The following is a 12157-nucleotide window of genomic DNA, read 5'->3' as shown; positions in this document are numbered from 1 at the left end:
AAGTAGTTTCATTCAACAACATTGCATTGGTACAGATATTCTTGAGGCGGTGGGTGGGGGGTGGGTGGGGAAATAAAGGAATGTTGTATATCTGCAAATATACATTATGTAAAGAAGCCAGTAGTAAAACTATGTTAAACTAACACAGCTCTCAAATTCAGTCTAATGGGTTTGAAAGAGAGTCTACTAGCAAATTGTATTATGAGGAGCAAAATAGCAAGGTAATGTTTATAAGTTTGGGTGATTGATTTAATTTCTTGCTTGTCTTTAGAAAACCTAATCAGAAATCCAAGCTATCATCCATTGATATTTTTATTCCGTTGGCTTGGGTCAAACTGAAAATGCTCCTGTATTAGGTGAAACTTTCAACGTTCTTGGGCTGAGCTTCAAAACAAAAACTAAATCTGAATTCAGATACCTTGTAAAAATCTTGGAGGCTTCATAGTATTCACTCTCATGGAGATTTGCCTGGTGCTGTTGTGAATAAAAGGAAGCCAAAATATTCCAGACGTTAATGAAAAAAGCTCAGATGTAGTTACATTGGTTGGATTTAGCAATTTTCAGTTACAATGGCTTTTTTCAAGCTTTTGTTCTTGATTTACTTCAGATTTCAGTATTTTGTCTAATGAAAGAATGTTTTTCACTTTTAGAGACCAGCAGTGTTTATATATTGATTGTCTCAATGCTAGAGATGTAGTTTGATAAAAATGCAAAATACCAAAAAAAAAAAAGGACAAAAAAAAGGCAAACTGTTCTGAAGTCATGTTATGTCATAAGTTAAACTACAAAATGAATTTGGTGAGATTATAGGAAGTAAATCAGATTAGTTCACTTTTACACCTATACTAAGGTGTTGGGTGACTCATAAGGGCTCAGTTCATTGTATCAGATATTTTTAAAACATTTAAAGGGAGGATTTTAAATATATAGAAAATTAAGTATTCAGTTCTGTAAAAGGCTAGACAGAATCAGCTACAAATTTAACCACGCGTTCAGACTATTTATGAATTTTGCAAAGAACTCAAGCAGAAAAAAGAGCATAGAGTAAAATTCAAATACATTTAAAATGAATTTGAAATCTAAGGCATCCTTACTTCAGGATGTTCTTTTATTATGTTGCATAAACTACATTGCAGAGTCTGGAGTTTCCAAAGGTTTACAGGGAATAACTTCAGGAGCTACCATGTTTGTGTTTGGCCATTAAAAATGTAAAAACACTGTGAAAAAAAGTGATTTTTATTATTGGTCTATCAAGTACCAGATTATCTTATGAAGAGGCTTTTGCCTTGTGAGTTTTTCAGCTCTGTTACTCAGTGGAGTGATATGGGGATTAAACAATTCAGTCATCACTTGCCTGACTTTATCCTCCAAGCTATGATAAATTCTTAGCGACTATATAAATGTGCTGTTTTCTGTTTTTGTTTTCTGTGTTGTGTTTTTTTCTTTGTTGTGTGTGTGTGTGTATGTTTTTCTTTTAGGTACAAGGAAGCATGGGAACCTGGGTAGGTAGAATGGTGACTCAAAGGTGACTATTTGAACATCATTATGTTCCTAGCAAGGCTAAAAAAAAAAAAAAAAAAAAAAAGAAAAAAAAAAAAAAAACCACCTACAACCTGATCCACAGACTTTTAAACCCTGTTTCTTGGTAATTCACACCTTCCCTTATTTTAAAGACTTAATGTAAAGAAACGTCTTGGTGTGTCACCAGGTTTTAGTTAACATTTGCGCAGTAGCTATGGATCATTGCTGCAAGCAGAGATGTTCCCCCCCAAAAAAAACAGCTGAAATAGAGTAAGTGAGAAAAGACATATGTCATGCTCTGAAAAGCAGATGCGAGCTGTGTGTTAGATCACTGACTTGTGCTGTTGCATTATCTAAATGTGCTCTCCTGTTCAGGAAGGTGGTTAGTGGTAGTGCAAACCACTCGGCCTGTGGCAGAAAGGGACTTATATTTGAATCTGTAATGCAAATTGCACGTAAGTATGTGCTTACTGATATGCCAAGTTCCCTGCTGAATACAGATAGGCTTATTCATATGTTTTTAATTAAGCCTGTGCTTAAGTGTTCTCCTGAATGGGCGTGAAATAAAGATCAATTATTTCAAGAATTTATTGGATTTTTTATTTTTATTTTTTTTAAGCACCAGAGTGGGATTTCTGCGGAACTTACATTTTCTTCCAACTAATTCTTTCATGTGTAAATCACTACGTTGTGCCAGATTCCTAAGCACAATTTCAGTTTTTGCATTATTTTATATATGGCACTTTCATAACAGAGTTGGCAGCATACAAAAGCAATTCAGTGAAAACCCATGATTTCATAGTAAGTTTTTCTCAAGTAAAACATTTGGCATTTGGTTACAATACAGCAAACCTAAAAGTAACATGAACAAGCTAAAATACATCCTAGGTTTGGACTAAACAGAACCTAGTTCCTGTCTGCACTCCTAAATGTTGAGTTTCTGCTCACATATCAATGGAACAACCATACATTTAGGTCTATTATGATTACAGTATCTGTTTGCACACAGTAAACTAAAGCAGTAAGTATAGTACAATTATCTTTAAATTTAATGATTAAGTGCTTCCCTTTTCAGAACTTCTGAAGCATTTGGCATCTCTGTTTTGTAGCCTGGTAAATAAATACAAGTGTTTTATTTTATTTTTTGTTCCTTTGTTTGTTTTGTTTTTTGTCTAATCCTGAACATATTTGAAGTTGTATTTAAAAATTGTGTCAAGTTCTAATTTTGTCCAGTGTGCGGAATGAAAATTTTTACATTCATAGATTTATTCCTTTCAGAAAGACATTAGGTCCTTTATGAACCTGCAGTTATATACTGTAAATATGGTCATTTTAAATACAAGTTGATTGTCTTCCTGAGAAAGAAAACTAAGCTGAGAATAATGTGATAATTAAAACACATTACATACTAGAAACTTACAAGGAATGGTGTGTACATCTGTTATTTTCTTCTGGTAACATCTCTTTTAATTAATATTTATTATCTGTATGATGCCATTAGTTTATGTGATGCTGTCTTATAGCTGACAATATGATGTAGATTCTGAAGACTAAATAGGTGAATGTCTAAAAGTAAGTCCTCATTGCTTTTGAGAGCTGCCAATTGCTATGACTTTATTTTATGCTATTTTATTTTTAATTTACAATTAGTGCACTTTTCTGTTCCATCCAATTTTTTTCTGTGTATATGTTTCCAGAAAATAAAATGTTCTGGGACAACATGAAATATTTCTTTTTACAATTTGTTAAGTTTCTGGAAGTTTTGACATGATAAACCAATCCGAAAAAGTGCATAAACACGCCCAATAGATGTAGTGTATGCTGAAGGGGTCCTCTGTTGTAGTAAAACAATAATGACACTGTAATTAGAAAGGTAAACAGCTAAACAGCTTGCTTGCATTTTTTTTTTTTTAATCCATAAAATTGCATCTTTTTTACTGCAAAGGACCAACTAAGTCATGCATGTAGCTGTATTCTTGTGATATAAACTGTAAAGATTACATTGTGTTTAAATGAAAATAACAGGCACACATTTAAAAAGAAGACAAAGATATGTAAATATATTTGATTAATAAAACATTTCTATTACCCTATCCTAAGTCTTTGTTTTATGTTAAGATTACCTATGGATTTTTGTACATGCTATGCAGAAAAAATGTATGCTTAAATGCAAGTGTATTGAAGGTATCTTCAAATAATGGCAGTACATTGTTGTGGTGTTCACTGATTTTCCAAGAGGGCTGCAGCCTGGATGTTGCAAAATGATTTGCAGTGATAATTGAGAGCAAGTTCAGTTTTCTTGTGGCTGGAAAGTATTCTAACACTTCTATTGATGTAACAACAAGAGAATAGTGCAGTTATATGCTCAACCATATTTTGGAATTTATATGTATAGGTTTGTGACACAGATCATGTCATACTGTAACTTGTATTTTCTGTTCTGCATACTGAAGTGTGTGTTTTTATGGTTAGTCTTTTATAGCTACCCAAAGCCTGATTTACAAGGATCACCATCTAGTGGACTGAGACAGAATTTCAAAACTCCAATTTTTATATTTGAGCTCATTTTTAAAAAATCATTCTAAAACCAAAGCTAAAAGCACTAGCCATGCTCCACTGCAAGGGACCTTCTGTGCCTTTTGTAACATTATTTCACTGCCATTGTGTATGTCAAGGAGCAGCGATTAGTACACTAAGTCACCCCTTGTTCCACTTGAAAAAATACCACTTGAGTATGAGAAAAATATGTCAGTTTCTGTCATTTTTCATGTTATATGACCTTTTACATAAGCACCAGAACCACCACGGTAGAATAATTGCACAAAACTACTGTACTTGAGAAAATACTCAGGTAAATTGGCCAGCAGACTGCCTGCTGGTTTGCAAGTAGCAAGGATAGTCAATCATTTGTGGCAAGCTTCTATAATGCAAGGAAAATTCTTTATAACAAAAAATTGTATTGAGTCACGCTGTATGAGATTATATCGCTAAACCTATGTAATCTGTCATGAGCTAATGAGACACAAATGTCTAAAGGGGGTAGTGGGTGAAGTCCTTTGGCTGATGGCCCAATCTGTGATATAAAATTGTCCTGGGGTCCACCTTCTTGCAAACATTCTGGTATATAATTTAGAAGGGGTGAGGATCAGGTCTCTCTCTTTTAATTCATTTACTGAACTTTTTAGCTGGGCTGAGGGTTGGTAGTTGGGTACCTCTTACTTCACTTCAGTGATGTACTTCTTATATCACTGTATATATCTGAGATCTAGACAATCTGAGATCTGAACCCTGTATATCATTGAGATTTAGAGAAGGTCATCTGCAGTATTCAAGTACAAGGACACCAACCAGGAGCCCAGGGTTTTGATGGTTAAGTTGTTGAGAGTTTTTTCTAAATATGGTGGACACTTTCTCCCAAACATGTATGTAGAGATGAGCATTTTTCAAGTCACGGCACACATTATTTAGGTGGCGTCTTTGGCACCACTGAACATCTGTTAGTTAAAACAAGTCCAGTGACTTCTGAACACAACAAACCCAAGTTATACTTAAACTGCTAACACACAGGTGATGCTGCACTGTCATATCCACGTATTGAATGTGTGTTCTCCCAACCTCATACTAGCTTCTTTTTCTACGTGGTAAAGGGCAATCAGCAAAACATGTTGACACTTAACTTGGTCTGTTCTGTCTCCTTTGGTTGTAAGGGATCTGTTAGCCTTCTGTGGTTGTAGGCGAGCTGATAGCCTTCTGGAATAGATTGATAATATAGGGGGGCTTAACATACCCTGTGGAGTATTGAAACAGAATACCACAAATGCACATGCCTAAGAAGAATATCTGTAGAAGTCAGTGAAAATGTTCTTTGTCTTTCTCATCAGCGTATCTTTGTGGCCATCCTGAGGTCATCAAAAGATAGACATACATAGATTCCTTGCTCTGACTCTGAATCTATGTCATAGGCATAAAAACAACTAAGAAGGCCATTGATAGCTGGACAAAACAACAGGTGGTTTCCCATCCACGAGTAAGGCCAAGAATAAATTAATACTGTAGAAGATCTGGATCTCCAAACATAACTGGAATCTGTCCAAGGACATAGAAGGAAGAGGGAAGCATTGTCTGTCAGAGAAAGGGATCAAAATCTTTGTACTCCATACAATAGGTCTCATATTTGAAGACTGCTGTGACAAAATATTTTTTTCATCATTTTATTTTATTTTATTTTATTTTATTTTATTTTATTTTATTTTATTTTTAATACTTATGCAGGTAACATAACTTGTGAGATTCCCACAGTCAGTGGAAGCCATGTTAGTAAATTCTAGGCCATCTTTTGTAGCTATAGCTGAATCTTTCCAGCTTTGCCCCAGATGTCCTCTACTCCACCAGCCAAAGCAGATGATCCGTACCCATACTCCCTACGGATTTAAACTTTTTCCAAACTTTACTCTTCTCCCCCTCCCCCTCTTGACCCTCATCATTTCCATCTATTATACTTTCACTTTTCTCTTCATTTTCCTCTTCCCCTCTCTGACATTACTGCATTCAATCATTCTCCCCATCTCTAGAGTTTCTCCAAAAAAAGATTGCAAATGACTAAAGAACGAACTTCTATTTGTTTATATTGGCACAACAAGTCACAGAAACACATTTTTATTTTTTTTCTCTATAATCTCACCCTCAATAGAATGAGTCAAACTATAACAGTCTTGCAGAGACTTCAACCTGGAATAATTTTTTTTTAGGGAGCCAAGAACATTTTGGCCTACAGCACACGCTGCTAGTGAAATATTCTTCTGGAAGCTATTTAGATTTTTTTTTAACCTTTTATTAGGGCAATTGTTTTGTTTGTTTGTTTATTTTTTCCCATAGCATAAAAGGTAATTAGATAGCCAGTAAATTGAAAGTTTTGTATAGAGAATAGTAAAAAGCAAACAAAAAACACCCCACAATTAAATGTTCGTACTGAGCCATACTTGTCTGTTAGTCTGGCCATGTCTTTCTTCACTTTTTTTTTTTTTTTTTCCTTTAAAGTATAAAAAGCAATTTCTTCTGCTTACATGTAAGATCTTCAAGAAAGGGGATAATATATTGCTGTAATACTGCACAATAGTTCTGCACAATGAAATGCTGCAGCAGTGTCTGATCGGTCAGTGATAAGAACACCATGTAGCTCCCATCTCAGTTTCTGAAATTGCTTATGTGATGAAGATATATGTTCCATGAAGAGGTAGGCAGATACTACTAAAAGCAGTATCTGATTCATTACCATGGGGTTGCTTAAGTTGTTTTTATTTAATAAGCTAATGAAAGAAAGGAGGTTGCACTGTTCTTTAATGGGAGATAAGCAGATCAGGGAAGTTTTAAGCTCTGAAGAAGGTAGAAGAGTATTGTATATGTCTTTCATCTTATTGGCAATCTTTGTTCTGTGCTAATAGTCAAGGTCCTAGAGAAAGATATTCTTCCAAGTGCACATTAATAAAGGTTGATTTTCATTCTCTAGAAAAGTACAGGGCTTGCTTGAAATGAAAAAAAAAAAAAAAAAGGCAATCACATACACATACATAGAAAAATGCACCAAGAAAACAAAGAAATTTGTATTTTTCTTCCTTAACTTCAAGCAAAAAAAAAAAAAATATATATATATATATATGCATTTAAAGACAAGATTTAAAGGGAAATATCCTGCCCAGGACTAATGACTTGAGAAAAAAAAAAAAAAAAAGACTATTTTCATGCTCCAAATCATGGATCTCCATAGCTTTTAATGGTTAGTTCTATTGTGTAATCTTTTTAATAACATTGCTGATTTTTAAATTATACTTTTATTTATTTATTTATTTATTTATTACTGTGGCTACAAAGGTCATGTATCTCTTTCAGTCTTACATGGTCATATGGTCTTAATTCTCCTTAAGTCAAGTCTCAATGAAGGTACTGCATTGTGCAGTTTCTCATATGTATTAACAAGTCATATTATAGACAGTGGAAGAATTTCAAGCCATATGTACCTTTTCTATTTCCTCTCTTCGGTTTGCCAGTACCTTTCTGGTTTAGGATTTTCCTATGCTGAGTAGGGTTTCTAGCCAGATTCTTTTTTTGCCACCACCCTGAGTACAAAGGCAGTTTGCCTGTAAAATCTCACAGCAGACTCCTCGCTACTTCAGTGTGCTTTTAGATTTCCCTTCATGGTAAAACTTCACAAATCTGCTTCCATTTCATTGAAGGACAGACATCTTTGTATCAATAGATCGTCAAATAAAAGTAAGTTAAGCAACCCCATGGTAGTGAACCAAACATTGTTTTAATTTTTATCTCCCTTGTTCTCTCTTTCTCTTGTTATGTTTACCATCATTTGAAACATAGATTTCACAAACTGCAGAAGAGAAAGGGAATCTACAGTACTGTTTACACGTAGTTAATCTTTACTCCTTTGTACGGTTCATTTGTTTTTCCTCTTGCTCACTTTCAAATGTGCCATTAACAGAGCAGGTAAAATGGCAACAACCAATACAAATTTCCATTATGAAACAGTTTAAAGGCCTCAGTAAAATATCACACCATAAATATAATAATATGGTAATGCCATTAATAATTATCATTCACCTAAGTGCAAAGTAGTCACTGTACAGGTAAATCCATGCAGATTTTACATACATAGTATTGTTACATAATACTGTTAAAATACTGGCTACCACGTACTTTGGAGCCATAGCTTATTTTTTTTTATTATTATTATTTTTTTTTTGGTGGGGGTTATAGGGAAGCTGGGGTTGTTTTCCACAAAATGCTCAGCCTATTCAGCCTACTTAGTGAGGCTGAGAAGATGCAATCTATTCCCAAATCTGTCACAACCAAAGCTGTAGTCATTTAAAATAACCAATCCAATCATCCAGCTCTTGATTGTTTGATGTTCTTTCTGGCTTTACACTTTTGATTAAGAGGCTCAGCAAAGAGGTGAAGTTGCAGAATAGCAAAGGGTTCCTTGACCTAAAGAACTTGAAGTCAGCAGGTCACTTATAGTGACTGTGATTTATTGAACAATAAACACAGCCTCTCCAAACCCTTTTCTTTCCTCACAAGCCTATTTTTGCAGTCATCATATTCTTGTTCAGTGGATGCGTGGAGAGAACTTTCTGAAAGATTATTGAGTCTTGTACATTAAAAAGAAAGTAACCATGATTCTGCCTAACTGTAATATTGTATTTTAATAAACTGCGTTCTCAGAAATTGGATGAAGTAATAACAATAATCCATTAATTTTACAGACATTATTCAAGATTTTTAGCATACTCTACTAAAACAAAGAAAAACACTGTATTTCATTTTGTTAAAAAATAAAACTTCAGCAGTGATATTCTGCGAAATTTTAGCTGGAAGTTAAAAGCATTTTTTCTTGTTTAACATCTTATTGCTTAGGTCCTGTGTGTGTAGCACAAGAACTACAGTCTATAACAAGGAAGTATATGCATGGTGATTTTTTTGAACTAAAGTATCTTTTTTGGTGAGTAACATGAAAAAGAAAATAACAACGAAAAAGAGAAAGCAACAGGAAAAAAATCCTGATATCATGGAAATGTATGTTTTCATTACTTTCAGTCTTGGAAATGTAGTATGATTTATAACAATTTTAAGAGATGTCTTTGAAGCACAAGAAAATAAATCACACTTTACTAAAGACCTAGGCCAGATTTAAGCAATCAAAATCTATGATGATTTTTGTACTATTTTTGTCAGACACATTTTTCTTAATAAGTGTCTCCTGTAGCATACAGTCTTGCTGATCTATGTAACTCATGGATGACAAGTACAAGCTCCCTTTCTGTGTCTGTATATGTACACATGCAGGCATTCATTCTCATTCTTTCTCTAATCTTTATTAAGTCTTTCTTCTTCCAAGGATCTAAATTTTTCATAAGTGAAAAGAAAATGGAAATGGGAGGGAGGAAGGTGATAAAGTTGAGTGTTCATAAAAATAAGAGAGAAACTTTCTACCAGGAAATCTTACTGCCTAACTTTAATAGACTTCAGCAGAAGAACATGTGTATGTCACACATAATTTTTTCATTAAAATTACTTTTCAGATAAGTGCTTCATTTGTCTCAGGGTTCAACATACTGCATTTTGCCTTGCACTAAATCAAGGTAATCTTCCACATGATAGATCATCTGGCTGCTGTTCTTACACACAGTAGTACTTGGGACTTTTTGACAGTCTTTGCCCTGCGTTTAAAATTAAATGCTCTGTAAAGGAATGAAAAATAAGCCTCTTTGAACCAAAACCTTTCCAAGAGAGTCAGATAATTTCCATTCTGTTCCTAGAGGTTCCACCCAGCACACACTGCATTTGGGAGGGTCACTGCACTCTCGCTGTGCTGCCGAACCCCCCTGGTCTGGAGGCTCTGCTGACATTCAGCAAGCTCCCATCCCTAATGGATACCAAGTGGACTGGAATCTTTCCTAAACCTGAAACTTGCAGAGGAACAGAAAGTACAGGAAGAGAAACCCCACATACTGCTTTCCATCCCAAACCTAACCACATTAAAAATAGGCTTATATATAGATAAACAAAGAATGCCTTCAAATGCCAATCATCTAACAAAGACAATGGTGTTTTCAGCAAGGAACTGTAACGTTTCAAAGCTCCAGCTTTCTGTTTATTTGTTTACTTGCAACAGTGTTTTAAATGAAAGCAGCCTGGTGCAGAAGGCTGGTAAGCTGGGGGCTGGCTCCACATTTCATGCTGTCTGGTCATTCGGGGAGGGGCTGTTTGTTTTCGGTGCCCACACAGGTCACTACAGATATGCAGTGTCTGGGAGGAAATGTACCTACCACCAGTTTGGGGACCACTTATGTGACATAATTTATGTTCTTAATGCTCTTCCATGGTACCTCTGTGTTTCCAAAGGTTTAACACTGCTAGGAGTAAATGATTTCTTTCCACTACTGCTCAAAGTGCCAGAAGGCAAAAGAAATTTAAACACAACTAAGATCAACATTGTGAGTTTACTTGGCCTCCACATCTAGCAACATAGCCATAAATTTCTTAGGCTTCTTATTTAAGAATTTAAAAGGCTCTATAGACTTGGCAAGGTTTCTGTAACAATACCTCTTCTATACCGATTAGAAATGTTGAAATTCCCAAGGGCTGCACTTTGCATTGTATGTGGTCAGAGGGTTGTCGTGAGACTGAGCACTTTCCCATTTAGGTGCTATTTCACTGTTATCCACCACAATGGTGACAACATGGAGACACTGAAAGCAGCAAGGAACAGCAGTGTTTCAGTTTAGATGGCAATACTTGTAGGTGTGTTTCTTGCTTAGGATAATTTTTTTTTTTTTTTTTTTTTTTTTTTCTGTTTAAGCTTCAGATTCTTTTGGGGTTTGTCCCAGTAGAAGAGGGACACTGTCAATGGCAGAAGGCAGCAACAGGGCCTTGCTTATGGTTGGGTGTTTGGTGCTTGAAGGAACACACAAGGTTCAGGTCATGCTCATGCTGGCCAGCACTGGCTGCAGTGGTCGGTCTTATGCCTGTGTCCACGTGGAGCTCAGCCCAAACACCGTGCAGTCACCACACTGCAAATCAATGCAATCTGTATTGCTGCACGTCATACAACTAATGATGTTGTTCTGTGGTGTCTGTGGTAACTGGCAGCCTCTGTGGATGGCCAACTAATAACAGCAGGTTAATTCTCTCAAAGAACTCTTTATTACAGAAGGTCCTTGCAAGCTCCTTTACCCCCAGTTGGATTATGTTTTCCTCCTTAAAAAAAACACACTGTGGCTGAAGTTAGTGAAGCGTTTTTCCTGGGTTGCATATTATGCAACATGGAAAATATTTCTCAAAGGATACACTATTGTTTGCTGTGAGTGCCTTAGCCCCCTAAGGAAAGATAATGCCAAGCATGTGGGCAGTACGAGGAGTGCTTCAGCAGTGCTATCAGCAAATGAAACATCAATAGTGATTCTTTTTTACCCCCTCAGAAGACAAAAGGAAAACTTGTACTAAATGTAGGTCAACCTTATTATTGATATTACTAGAATTTTATAACTCCTTTTGATACTGTTATCTCAGTTTCTGCTGGTGCACTCACTGTGAGGAGCACAGTCCTGCAATTATAGGGCCTGTAATATATTTTTACCCATGGAACACAGAAGTTTAAAAGAATAACTAAAATCCTTGGTATTGCTCATTTCCTCACTCCCCTGTGCTTTTAGTGAGGTGCAAGAGAATTCCAAGCCATAGGGACATTTTTGATGATTACATCCCCAGACTTCCTGAGGCCCAGATGCAATGAAAAGGTTCAAGCTACAGATACAGAAAAGCACAAAGATTGTCTAACAGCATCCATTAATTTCTTTTGCCCCAGTGGCATTGAATTCAGTCTGAGCTTCATGAGTCATCATTTATGATCTCAGTAATTTACTGCAATGGGCATGAGATGTACCACAAAATCAATGAAAATGAAGGCAAATTCAGAACTAAGATCAGGGCCTGTACGTCACTAATGTATGAAAATGATAGAGTGAGAACTATTACACAGATTCCTGTTGGCCTCAACTGTCCATGGTATAACTTGCCTGAGTACAGTATGCCTAGCTGTTACTGTACACGAATCAAGCTGCAGTCTCTG

At 35.7% G+C, this 12157-nt stretch overlaps 1 protein-coding gene across 2 annotated transcripts in view; it reads left to right on the top strand.

Moving 5' to 3' along the window:
• The window catches only part of PRDM6 (PR/SET domain 6), a 77643-nt gene extending 75863 nt beyond the window's left edge, over positions 1-1780 (top strand). For both annotated transcript variants that reach the window (XM_035310758.1, XM_035310759.1), the window contains one exon: positions 1-1780. This exon is cut by the window's left edge and continues 708 nt beyond it. The gene's annotated coding sequence lies outside the window, so the exon portion shown is untranslated.
• The last annotated feature ends 10377 nt before the right edge of the window (positions 1781-12157 follow it).

Source organism: Oxyura jamaicensis, chromosome Z, assembly GCF_011077185.1.
Source record: "Oxyura jamaicensis isolate SHBP4307 breed ruddy duck chromosome Z, BPBGC_Ojam_1.0, whole genome shotgun sequence".
Lineage (NCBI taxonomy): Eukaryota > Metazoa > Chordata > Aves > Anseriformes > Anatidae > Oxyura > Oxyura jamaicensis.
Note: the sequence above shows the minus strand (reverse complement) of the source record. Positions and strands in the feature narration are given on the sequence as shown.